This window comes from Hyaena hyaena, unplaced genomic scaffold (genome assembly GCF_003009895.1).
Source record: "Hyaena hyaena isolate Hyena2069 unplaced genomic scaffold, ASM300989v1 scaffold_92, whole genome shotgun sequence".
Classification (NCBI taxonomy): Eukaryota; Metazoa; Chordata; class Mammalia; order Carnivora; family Hyaenidae; genus Hyaena; species Hyaena hyaena.
Genome location: NW_024080723.1, coordinates 1,705,352 through 1,717,956, shown reverse-complemented (window position 1 = coordinate 1,717,956; position 12,605 = coordinate 1,705,352).

Below are 12,605 nucleotides of genomic sequence, written 5' to 3'. Positions count from 1 at the left end.
GCCCAAGTGATGCTGACGCATCTGGTCCTGGGCCCACACTGTGAGAACTACTGACATAGCAGAAAGGAAATGGAAAGAAAAGTCTTGTCCAGCAAGCTATAGAGCCCTGAGCAAGACGGAGAAAGGAAAAAGTTGCCAGGCTTTTCTTAAGCTGCTTGAAAAACAGACTAAAATATTAAAAACTTGGCTGAGTCTCCAAAAGAGTCCTAGTGAAACAATGGAAGATACTGCTTTGCTGTGGAAAGAGAAGGAGCCATGACTGGAGGGGTGGGACTGGAGTGAGGAGAGAGCAGCCGGCAGAAGTGCTCTCCTCAGCAGGCCCCCAGAGCCACGGCTCCGCTCAGGAGCCTGTGACGGCCGCTCTCCAGCACAAACCATCGCAAAAGAGGATTCCTGGCCTGAGCTCTGCCTGCCTCCTCAGCCAATGAGGCCAACCCCCTGAGGCCACACAGCCTGGCTCCCGAGGCCTTTCCAGACTCCTGTGCCAGGCGAGAACCAGCTACACAGCAGGTGAGTAAACTCATACCTCACTGGCTTATCACACCATTTTTATTATAATAAGAACAAGCCTTTATTCAATGTTTGCTAAGTGCAGAACCCTCATCACGGCCCCATGAACTACGTTATTGCACGTCTATTACAGATAGGGAATCTGACCCTTGGACAGGTTGACCATCTTGCCCAAGGTCCCACAGCAAGTAAGAACTGATTATCAGTGCTTCCCACTTGTCCTCCTGGGGAGAAGATGTTCCATGGAAGAGACAGAAGGTGTGGGGGCATGCACCAGAAGAAAGGAGAAGAAATGAGGAATGGAGGGGGGAAAAAAACCCCACAACAGATGCCCACCGCAAAAGGAAAGCTTCGACATTCATGAACACCTAGCTGCTCCTTCTGGAATCATTGTATGAGAAAACCTTATACCCATGAACGGACCTATTTTCATCTTGGTCTTTGGAGTTGGAAATCCCTCACAGTGGAAAGCAAATAATGCCAGAATTTCATCCTCCCCCTAAACCTTCCGCTCAGGCCTGCTTTCTCTACTCAGTGCCGACAGCTGGACCCCAAGCACGTCACCAGCTGGTGACACCATGAAGGGAAGACCAGAGAGTGTCCGTGGGAGGATCCCGAGGGGCTGAGAGATGTGACTTAGCTGGGAGGGAGGCGGGCATCGCAAACATGAAAACAAGCCCGCGGCACTGACTTAGAGAGCTTTGATCTGTTTGTGAAGCCGGTGAAAAACGGCTCCACAGAAACCAATGCCAAATCCAATATTGTAAAGAGACATTTACTGGAGAGCAACTTCCCTCCCAGTTACATATTTGCATATGGTGTAAAACTGCTAAACATCTGAAGAAGGGAAACGCTGGGAATCTTAGGAGTTAACTAGAAGCCACACCAGTGCCTTCAGCCAAGCTGAAGACAGAAGCAATGCCTGCAGCCTCTACACCCACCCCCAGTGTTGCCACGGGGAGCACTTGCTTATTCTTGCCTGCTCTAGACCCTTGATTATCATGAGCAAAAACAGAAACATTTCTATGGCATTCTGGAAGGAAGATTCTCTTCTCTCATGCTATTTCTGATAATAAAAGAATCGAGCAGAAATGAATTCCTACTTTTTAACAATTCAATGATAGCACTTAATCTTGAATTCTTACCTTCTAAATTATTGGTTGCTTCTCAGGGTGCTTGGTTCGTGGGTGAGTAATGGGAAAGGGAGTAACTGAAAAGAGGTAAGTATCGATTGAGCTAACAAAGTACTAAGGATAAGCATTTAGGAGGGGATCCTTTAATTCTCATGGTACTTTGCCAACAAAAAAAATAAATATCATGAAAAGACGTTTCATCTGTCATGCTGAGCTTCAGGGATATCGTGTGATCTCAAGAGAACCAGGAAGAAATTCCTGGCCTCTAGAGTTCAATGAAAAGCTCTAGGTAATCAGATCCAAATGGAGAAAAGGAAGTTTGATATTTTATGTTCTATTTCAGTACCGTCTGCTATATTTACTTTCATGGTTAGAATCTATGTGATGAATCTATATAGTTTTAGTCTAAGTAATTTCTCTTTGGTCTATCAGTGGATCACATGCCATGACAGTGGGAAGCAAGTGGTAAGCTCCAAATTGCTGCAGAAATGGCATCCAGAGGGAAGCAGACAAGAGAGTGTGATACAGAAGAGGCCCTAGGGCGCCCGGGTGGCTCAGTTGGTTGAGCACCCTCCTTTTGATTTCGGCTCAGGTCATGATCTCAGGGTTTGTGAGTTCCAGCCCCACTGATAGTGCAGAGCCTGCTTGGGATTCTTTCTCTGTCCCTCTCTCTCTGCTCCTCCCCTTCTTGTGTTTACTCTTTCTCTCAAAATAAGTAAATAAACATTTTAAAAAAAGAAGAGGACCTGAAATCATATTAATAAGGAGCACAATCCATTAGAGACTGGTGCTTTTTTAAAATACTGTTTACTATTGCAGGACAAATGCAGGCAGACTATATTTTTGAGAGACAGAGTGAACCGGGGAGGGGCAGAGAGAGAGGGAGACACAGAATCCAAAGCAGGCTACAGGCTCTGAGCTGTCTGCACAGAGCCCCATGCGGGGCTCAGACCCAGGAACTAATGAGATCATGACCTGAACTGAAGTCAGATGCTCAACCGATTGAGCCACCCAGGCGCCCCAAGAAGTGTATGGTTCTTAAAGCCATTAGTTAATTCACTGCATTCAAACCTTCTCATCCAGTGAGATATGTTAGAGATCGCTGCTGGAATTCACATAGGAATTCCAGAGGGGAGAAAACTCCTACTTCCCAGCAAAGCCAGACCCCTACCACTGCCAAGAGACGGCGGATATGGTGCAGGATGTGTGAGCTTGGGAGGAGGAATTGAGCACATCCAGCACGGTGTTGCAGCCTTTAGGGAGCAGCCCGTCCTCTGCTGTCTTCTATGTGGCCGTGGGAGCCAGAAGGGAGCATGACTGAAGTGAGGTAATATTAGGAAGCCTATTGGACAACAGATCCACACTTGTTTCTTGGTCAGCATCATTGGTAAAAAAGGCATAGAGTTTTCATCGAGTCTCTCTCCCGAATTAAACAAGGTTGTCCTCTACCCCCGCAGCTAGGAAATGCAAACACATCCTTTTCCTTTACAGGCAAAATGATGCAATTTGATGTAACTACTCTCACTCCAGATGGGCGAGGAGGTGAACCTCTCTATACTGAGGGAGGACATCCCATTGCTGAAGGCCACACTTTAGCTCAGAGCCTCTATCTGGGGTCAGGTCTCACAAGGTCAACTTAAAACATCGCTTCTGCCCAGGCTCTTTGCTGCCACTCCATTTTTGTTTGTTATTCGGCACTGAGGTGGATATCATGTGTTCTTCTGCTCTTCAAGACCATGTTGATCTGTGCTCGTGAGCCCTTCACACAGGAGGGTTCGATTGTGTACCAGAAACACAGCCATGGTGAACTCGCTTGGTTCAAGCCCATCCTGCAAATCTCAAGAGACCAGAGATGCCGTCTTTGACAGGTCTGAGTCTTGGATTTGTCAACTTCACAGCATACCTCTGTCTCTATTAACTCTCCCTTTGGTCTTTATGCCACATTACCTTTGGGGCTTTTGAAGTACTGGCATACTTAACACTCACTACCTGAGAAACTAATGTGTATTTAATGATGATTATGGAGCACCTATAATGTAGCAGGTAGAAACATGGATGCTACATACAAGGAATCCATAGGGGGAAAATCATAACGAGAAATACAATAGTGTTGAAGTGTCATAATAGAGCACAAGAGACATGAATTGTGTGGCATTGTTCCAGGTCTTTGTGACTGGGTGGATATAAGAACACCTCATCTCTTAGGTTTACTGAGAGCATAAAAGCAGATTGCATACATAGAACCTGGCATTGAACTAGCACGTGTCTAGTAGGATATTGTTTTTGTCTCATTATTTCCCCCACCTCTCCCACCCCATATCCCTGATAGCATACCCAGATGGGATTAAACCCTCCAAACCCTAAAAGAATTGTCTGGTCTTCCCACTCTGGGTGCCAGAATGTGTAGCACCATTGTCAAAGGGGTCCACTTGGATGTAAGCATTTGATTCAAGGAGGTACCATGAAATGTAAATTATTAAAGCCACACTGTGTTCAGATAGCTAATGAACAACCAAATGTAACAACTACAAACAGCATAGCAGAGAATACTGTTATTACATCAATTTCATTTTCCTTTCACCAAAAATAGAGTGACTAAGAAAACATCCCTACTCTGATTAGGCCCAGACCTCTTTGTTCTTTCATCCCCAGGGTCTGCAGATCCTCTTCTGTGTACCTGCCGTCGCTGCTTTAACCCCTGGCCAGAGGGCCCTGCCTTGGAATTGGCACTTGAGAAGAGCCCACCTTCCCTTCCCCACGGGGCACAAATGGAGCCCAGACCCTTCTAGGTCACTCTGTGAGTACCCAGCTCCCTGGAATTCTCCACTCAGTTAGCCCTGAGCCTGCTCCAGGCTGCCCATAAATGTCCCCTGGGCTGTCTCCTCAAAGGGGGGAACTTGTTCATGGTATGTGTAGCCCCAATGCCAGCAGGGTGGTCAAGGGGTGACTATTGGCAGGAGGTCTGCTGGAGCTTAGACACACAAGCTAATGTGTGTACAGGAGGCGCTTGCTTGTGAGACAGAGCCTGAGGGATAAGAAAAGGTCATAGGCCTGAAGAACATGAAGAATCTAGGTTTGCTCTTGACCTTCTGAAAATTAGGCAACTGCAAGGGTGCCTGGGTGGCTCAGTAGGTTAAGCATCTGACTTTGGCTCAGGTCATGACCTTGTAGTATATGAGTTCGTGCCCCGTGTTGGGCTCTGTGCTGACAGCTTGGAGTCTGGAGCCTGCTTTAGATTCTGTGTCTCCTTCTCTCTCTGCCCCTTTCCCACTTGTGGTCTGTCCTCTCTGTCTCTCAAAAATAAATAAATGTTAAGGGGAAAAAAAAGAAACTTAGGAACTTGCATTTGTCAAGGTAGGGAGCTACAATATATTTTCCTTATGAATTTGTAAACCTGATTAATCACCTGTAAGTATGTAGACATACAGTATACGGGTCTCTTGCTGTACTCGCCCTGGACCTTACGAATGTTAAGAGCAAGGCCGCTGTCGGGCCCCTTACCAGTGTGTACGTTGTGATTATTTCCTTATCTCAGACCTCTCTTTGCTAACTACAGACTATTCTCTGTGTCTGCAGCTGCTCACAGTTCAGAGTTTATATATAGTCTTTACCAACTGCATTCGCTTTCCTCTAATAAACATCTGCTGTTATCACTTAGTATGGCTTTTTATATCTTCAGGGGAGTAGAGCTTAGATTTGGGTCTCTTTCTTGGTCCTTCTCATTTCCTACTCAGTCTTTTTAGTGGGAAATGCAGCTCCCAAATAGAGTATGAGTCTTCAGAGTCATGGAAGCATGATCTGGGTATGACTAGCTAATGTCCCTATTGGCTGAGACAGCCTGGGCTTGGCAGCTGAATCGCTTCACACCTATCTCAGGCCTTCAGCACCCCCCACACAAGACACACACAGTGCTATGAGATGGCAGAGGAGGCCCTGTCCACCTGTGCTTGGGGACCCTCGAAGGAAAGAGAATATAAACTGACATGTACAGGAATTTCTGTCTCTGGTAGGGAATGTTAAGATTATATCCCAAATTTTTGGCGTACTACATAAATTACAAGCACAAAAGCAAAAAAAAGTTATAATTCTAAGTCCAGGCACATATTTGTGCTAGGGAGCCCCCACATCTAGCCAGAGATTGTAATCCATGGAACAGAGCTGACAGCCCTGAGTGCTGATTCCTACACGGCAGACAGAGTGGGATACACTAATCACTAAAGCAGTGAGAAATGAGGTAAGATTTGGTCCTAGCAGCATCCCGATGTCTATGCCATATTTGTGGTGATAAAAATGATTCACTAAGAGATTAAGTCAGAAGACAATTGTGTAGCGAGGGCTATTGTGGCATTCACAAGTGCTCTATCCCCCGGTTCCTGCATAACCCAGAAAGATGACAGTCGTTTCCAAATTTGTATGCAAATTTTTCCCCCTGTGCAAGTATCTAAAAGCAAAATTGGTCCATTGAGTTATTCACTAAACAGGGCACTTCAGCGTGCTCTAGTTCTGACATCTAATCAGCAACACAGCTGCATTTAAATACTGAAGACTTAAAGGATTTTGGCTTCTGAAGCAAGGGATTTTCTAGATAATCTTGCCTATAAGGTCCTTGACTTGTGCAGTCAAATGCTGCCAACTGTGATCAGCAGGAAACATATCTGTTTTTCTCCTGTGTATATGGTTAGGAGTCTTTCATTGTAATTAGCATTTGCTACTGAAAAGCTCATTTCTCAATTTTGCTGTTGACTTGATACAAATGAAATCTGCAGTGACTCGTGCACGCAGCCCCCCTCAGCAGCTGACTCGCGCACCAAGCAGGACACCGTGGGGTGTGGGGCCCGGTGGCCCTCAAAGCCGATCGGGAGGTTCTGCTCAAACACTTCTGAGACTAGAGCTCAGACCAAGATTTTGCTTTCTCTGTGATCTCTCTCTTCTCTGAATGAAAGAATCTAACAGAGCAGAAACCAAAACTTAAAATGATGCTAAAATAAAAATGCTTCTAGGCTACTGCAGTGTAGATTATGCAAAAAAAAAAAAAATCATTAGGATACGCCATCAGCTTCCATTAAATAAGCCTAAAATAAAGAGCTGGGAGATTAAAAAAAAATTAAAAAAACATTTTTTTAAAAGAAGAAAAGGGGGGAGAAAAAAGAAAAAGGCACACCGAGACCTTGCTTTGAGTGCCCCCTGCCAAGACACTGGTAATTATGCGTGTTGGAATATTTAGCATAATTAGTCTTTAGCTGCCCATTTCAGTTTTGCTCAAGATATAAATGTCAAGTCGAAGCTATTAAAAACCATGTTCTTGAGAAACAGATACTCAGTAGGAGAATTGCCCAGGTAGCAAACGCACTGCCGGAAATCACAAATGTCACTGAATATTTGTATTGTTCTGCCGGCTAGATGCACTAATTACTATAATTCTTTTATAGCATATAAACTCTGGACTGCTTGATAGCCACATAAAATTAATTTTTATGTTAATTAGCCTCTCGTTCAAGTGAAAGCTAACCAAAGCCACACGCTCTGCCCTGCTGGTCCATCGCAGGCGTCCTCTCCTCTCAGAAAATTGGCCTGTGTGCCTTTGGTCAGTATTTCCCATTAAGTGGCGGGCCTCCCCCTGGCCCCGAGCTACCGTAAACCAGGCGTATAATTTATTGTCCATCAACTCAGATAAAAATAGATCCTCTTTTCCACAGGCAGCATAGTATCACTGGCTAGAGTCAACAGAAAACACAGTCTGGTGTCACCAGCTGAGCAGAAGGCCCTCGTGCTGTTTTGCATTTATCACGGGCACCTCCTTCAGGGAAGATGAGACGTTCCCGTGGGTGACAGAGAAGCACATGTCTGCCCCTCCGGAGAGGAGGCGATGAGTGCCTCAGTAGCGTCCTGAGAAACCTCCATCTGAGCCCAGAGCTGGGGCTGGCGACCAGAGCTCCATGAAGTAAGCAGTCTGGGGAAAGGACCCCCACCCCAGGCAGTGGCAGGAGACGGCTTGCCCGGGGCAGGATGTACACCAAGGCCAGAGCCCTGGAATTTATAGAGTAACGGAAACTCGAAGGGCCTTGCCCCTCCTTGTTTTACAGGTGAGCAAATGAGAGAAAGGAGGGCATGAGACTCCCAAGATCACGCACTGAGTTGATGGCAAAGTTGCTGTAATGCAGATCTAGGGCTTTTTTTTTTTTCTTAAATCACATCCCAGTTCACCAAAGAAGAGGGGAGAAAGTCTGCCCTGGCCAGGCTGACAATCAAGGAAACATGCCTATTGTTTTTTTTAAGAGTAAAGTGTTGAGGGGCCCCTGGGTGGCTCAGTCGGTTAAGCATCTGACTTTGGCTCAGGTCACGATCTCAAGGCTCACATCACGTGAGCCCTGCTTCTCTCTCCCTCTTTCTCTCTCTTTCTGCCCCTGGCTCACTTGCACCCTCTCTCTCTCTTAAAAAAAAAAAAAAAAGAGTAATATTTTAAAAAATATTTTGGGAATAGTGTGCAAGTGTAAGAACAAACCAACACGGCTCTCTAAGTAGAGGAGAAGAAAACCTGAGAAGAGGCAGGCCAGATGAGAAATCTGGCACATTTTTCAAATAGAACTCAGCTATTTGGTTGTCTAATAATTTCTTTCAGTTCTTTGCAAGATTAAGTTCCACAAGCCTTGTTTAACATGCAGAGAATCTGCCCACCTTCAGGCTCGGCAGTAATGGGGAGACTGAAGGAGGTGACTGAACACAGAAGACATGTGTTTTCTAGAATTGCTAAGGCGTGCTGCCCAAGCTCTGTAAGTGGGGCCCAGGGTCCTTGTCTGGTCACAAACCAATTAAGTTAAGTGCTATGGAAATTGCTTTTTATCATCTAGATAAGAAGCAGTTCACACGTGAGATGCACGGCTTGACACATAAAAAGCTTATTCATAAGCCTGGGCTTAGTGACTTAATAGTCACACTAAGACCCATATAACATATTTGTGAGATGGAAATGAGCTGTCAAGGAATGAGAGGGCTCTGGGGATCACAGATATTAGAAGTGTGTAACAGCTCCTCATTCTCCATAAAATTGTGTAGAATCACCAGTGGCAGCTCTCTGATAATTACACTGACAACCAGGTCTGCTGACATCAGAGGAACTGAGGCCAATCTGAAGGGCTGGGCGGCGGCCCATGGCGAGGTCCAGCCTGACTGGACTAAAACACAAGATTGCCTCCAAGCAGGAACGACCAGCTGGCTGCTGCTTTTTTCTGTCTAAAAATCTCCACGTCCTTTGAGGAACTGCTCTCCACAACCCGTGCCCGTGAGGGGAACAATTCTGGCTGGTTCCTTCAGTGTAGCATGGGACCATGGCTCCCCGGACCATACAGCTGGGTCATCATTCCTTCCTCCAACAAATATTTGCTGAGTGCATCATCCTGGTGCCGGGGCTTCTGTGTGAGCAAGGCAGGCAAACTCTCTGCCTCTGTGGAGCTCGGATTCTGCTGGAACGGGCGGGCAATAAGTGCCCAGAAGAACACGTAAATCATATAATCTCTCTTCTTAAAAATGTTTCTTCATGTTTATTTATTTATGAGAAAGAGAGAGCAGGTAGAACAGGGAGAGAGGGGGCAGAGAATCTGAAGCAGGCTCTGAGCTGACAGCACAAAGCCCGATGCGGGGCTCCAACTCACAAACCATGAGATTATGACCTGAGCCCAAGTCAGAGGCTTAACGGACTAAGCCCCCCAGGTGCCCCATAACTAATATAATTTCTACAGCGAGGAGTGTCAGGAAGAATGTAAAGCAGGGTGGAAAATGGAGACTGCCTGGAGGACTCTAACGTGTCAGTGGAGCAGAGACCTGAATCGGGTGAAAGAACCAGGTGTGAGAATACCTGGGGAGGAACACGTGGCCTGTGACGAGGCCCAGACAAACATTCCCCAGTCACGGCGTCTAGTCCAGAACATGGACCAGTGGTGCAAGCCAAGCCAATGAGGAATGTTTTCTGTGAGGCCGAAGAAAGGGGCTTTGCCTTTTGGGTTATGGGGCAACTGTCAAAACTCCCCTTCTCGGTACAATGGGAAAAGGTCATCTGCAGTAAGAGAGAACAAAGCCAAGAAAAGTGAGTTCTGGCTGCAGTCACACCTGAAGCCAGACCCCCCCTGCGGTAGAAGCAAAAGTGTACCCTACAGTGTACCTCTCAGATCCTCCTTCAAGTAAGGACTTGCTCTTTCATCAGTGAGAACTATGCTTAGCTGTGGCCACTGTTGTATAGCCTCCAGCGCCCCGCTTCCCTAAGGGCCACCCAGCCTTCAGACGAGGGTCACACTTTTCTCAGGTGGTCCTCGTCAATGACTGAACAGTGATAGCCATGGTCACATTATTCCTGAGTGTCCCAGGTACAAGGACTAGCCCAGAAGTCCCCACGCTTTCTCACTTCACGGCACCCTTAATGTGTCAGTAATTTTTCGATGGCCCTCCTTAAGCCAAAAGAAATTGCCTTCCAGTTCCTTTTATTAAACAGGTTGAAACAAGGTGACAGCAGTAGTCTGTGGAATGTCTGCCAAATATGTTACCGTGTTGCTCAGGAAATTTTAAACTACCCTGCAGTGCCTTGGAGAATCTGAGTGCACAGTTCAGGAACTGTGGGCCTGACAATTTCTATCCAATGCAGGGCTTCTCCTACAGGCAGTCTGTGCCTGTCTCCTGGGGGGGGGCTGGCAGACCCTTTGTCAGACCTGCCCTGGGGACCGAAGGTGTCCCCTGTGTCCAAGCTCTCTTCCTCCCTTTTCCTTTCACAGATGTTACTAACCCAGTAAAATTTTTGCACTTCTAACTCCATCTCTGCCTCTCTTTCTGGGAGAAGCCAACCTGCAACGTATCTCTTGACTTTCAAAAGGCTGAGTTACCTGGGACAATTTAAGGGAACTTCATGAAATCTATTCCTGAGGTCACATTTAATGAACAAATTCCAAAAACGTAGGCTGATAAACTTTCCAGATCAAGTTCCCTTTCACTGTCAACGCATTATGGCTGTCTTATTCACCTTTGCATTACCAGCCCCCAGCATGCTAATGGTCACAGAGAAAGTACTCAATAATTGTCGATTGTATATTTGATGAATGAATAAATCATGGATAAAAGTATACACAATATATGTCAGCATTTTAAACAAAGTCTTGAATAAAAGACAGCCACATGCATTCCGTGGTTTTCTTCTCCTAGAATTTACTTGAATCTTCAAATAATTCTATCATTTGCATTTTCCTCTCCAAAACTATATTGTAAATTAGTAGCAATATTTCTGGCAGAAAATAGGTATTTGGGGAGAAATTATTTTCCTACCAGGTGAATGCATCATTGACACTGAATGCAGTTGATTTCATCAGTAAGATTAATAAGTAGATTGGATTTTCTTAATGTGTAGGAAACCCAAGTGAATTTCAAAACCCAATCATTAGTGAATGAAACCAAGCCTGAAGACACAACCAGACAAGAAGTTATGTCTGTGCTCTGTAGTATCTGTTCCCAGGCATTTTATTGCCATATTTAATACACATTACAATAAAAACTTAAAAAGTCTAAGACAAAGAACACCTAATGACGGCAAGCCCAGCTCAGAACAGGGTTTCCAAAGGGAGAGGAGTTTAATTCTGTTTACTGGAGAGCTAAATCCACAGTAAAGCTCTTGAAACATTTCCCCAAATGTGCTTCATCGTATAAACTTAGGTTTCTCTCAAAAATGAGAAATGAGGAGGCGATTGGTTTGATGTGGGTTTCCATACATACCTTCTTGGCACTCCCCTTTATCATCTAGAAGCACCATGCATCCTCTAATGGAGAGAGTCCTTGTCATAAGTCAGCCCAGACTGCACTTCCATTAGGGCTAAATGTTCTTTTAAAGTGAAAAGAAATACAGGAGACACAGCCCTATATTTCCCCTCTCTGCAGAGCCTTCCCGGAAGGCAGCAGGGGGTAACTACCCGGACCATCATGGCCTTATTTACCGCTTCAGTCATTTTTCACACTCTTCCGGAAGCAACTCTGCTGCCCAGCTCAGGTGTATCAGCAGATGCCCTGGGATTTCACACCTGCTGTGATGGAAGACATAAGCACAAGTTAATTAAGTCTATTGTTCAAACAATTTGTTTCTCACTGAGGTTGACTCACTTGCAACTACTTCAGCCCAATTTTATTTCCAGAGGTAGATTGCCACTTACACTCTGGTGTGAGGACCGCCTTCTTTAGAAATTCATTTTATTTCAGAGACTTGCAGGTCACTGGCGGAGTAACGCTTTAAAAAAAATCTATTGCTAATGGATGACAAGCTGTTTAAAAAAAAAAAAAAAGTATGTGGTGCTGGTATTTTTTTTCAAAGCCGTAAAATTTTTCAGAGTAGCATCAAGAAGGGGAAACTGGAATAAGTCGCACGTTGAAGATTTAGTATTGTGCAGCATTCTTACTCAAAGTCAAGACTGAAAACTGCTTTTGAAAGGCTTTCACAGGCTCTCTGGCAGAATGAAGCATGGAAAATGAATGGAAGGTTCCATCCAAGGAGAAAAATGTAGGCAAGAGACGTATGGAGTGGGGGGAGTTAAAGCATGCTGCTCTGTTTTTATACAATGGAATCAAAGGACATTTCCCACATTAACTCCTTCTATTTTACTTTGTACCCTTACTGGACTTCCATTCATCCTCTTTACCTGATGTTCTGGATACTCTTTTTGTTCTCATTCCTCTCTTGTCACATGCTGAATCATTTCTGCCTGGGATCACCTGTCTCTCCACCCCACCCCCCCGCCCCCCCAATTAGATCCTGTGTGCAGTGCAGGAGACATGGCCAGCTGCCACCCATTGTCTTCCACGGAGTAGAGATGTTCCTGGGAAATAGTTGCCTGGCCAGGGACCACAATTCCCAGCCCCCCTTGCAGCAGATTGAAGCCAAATGACCGAGTTCTTCCCAATGGGCCATGAGAAGTACTCTACTTCCAGATGGGGTACATT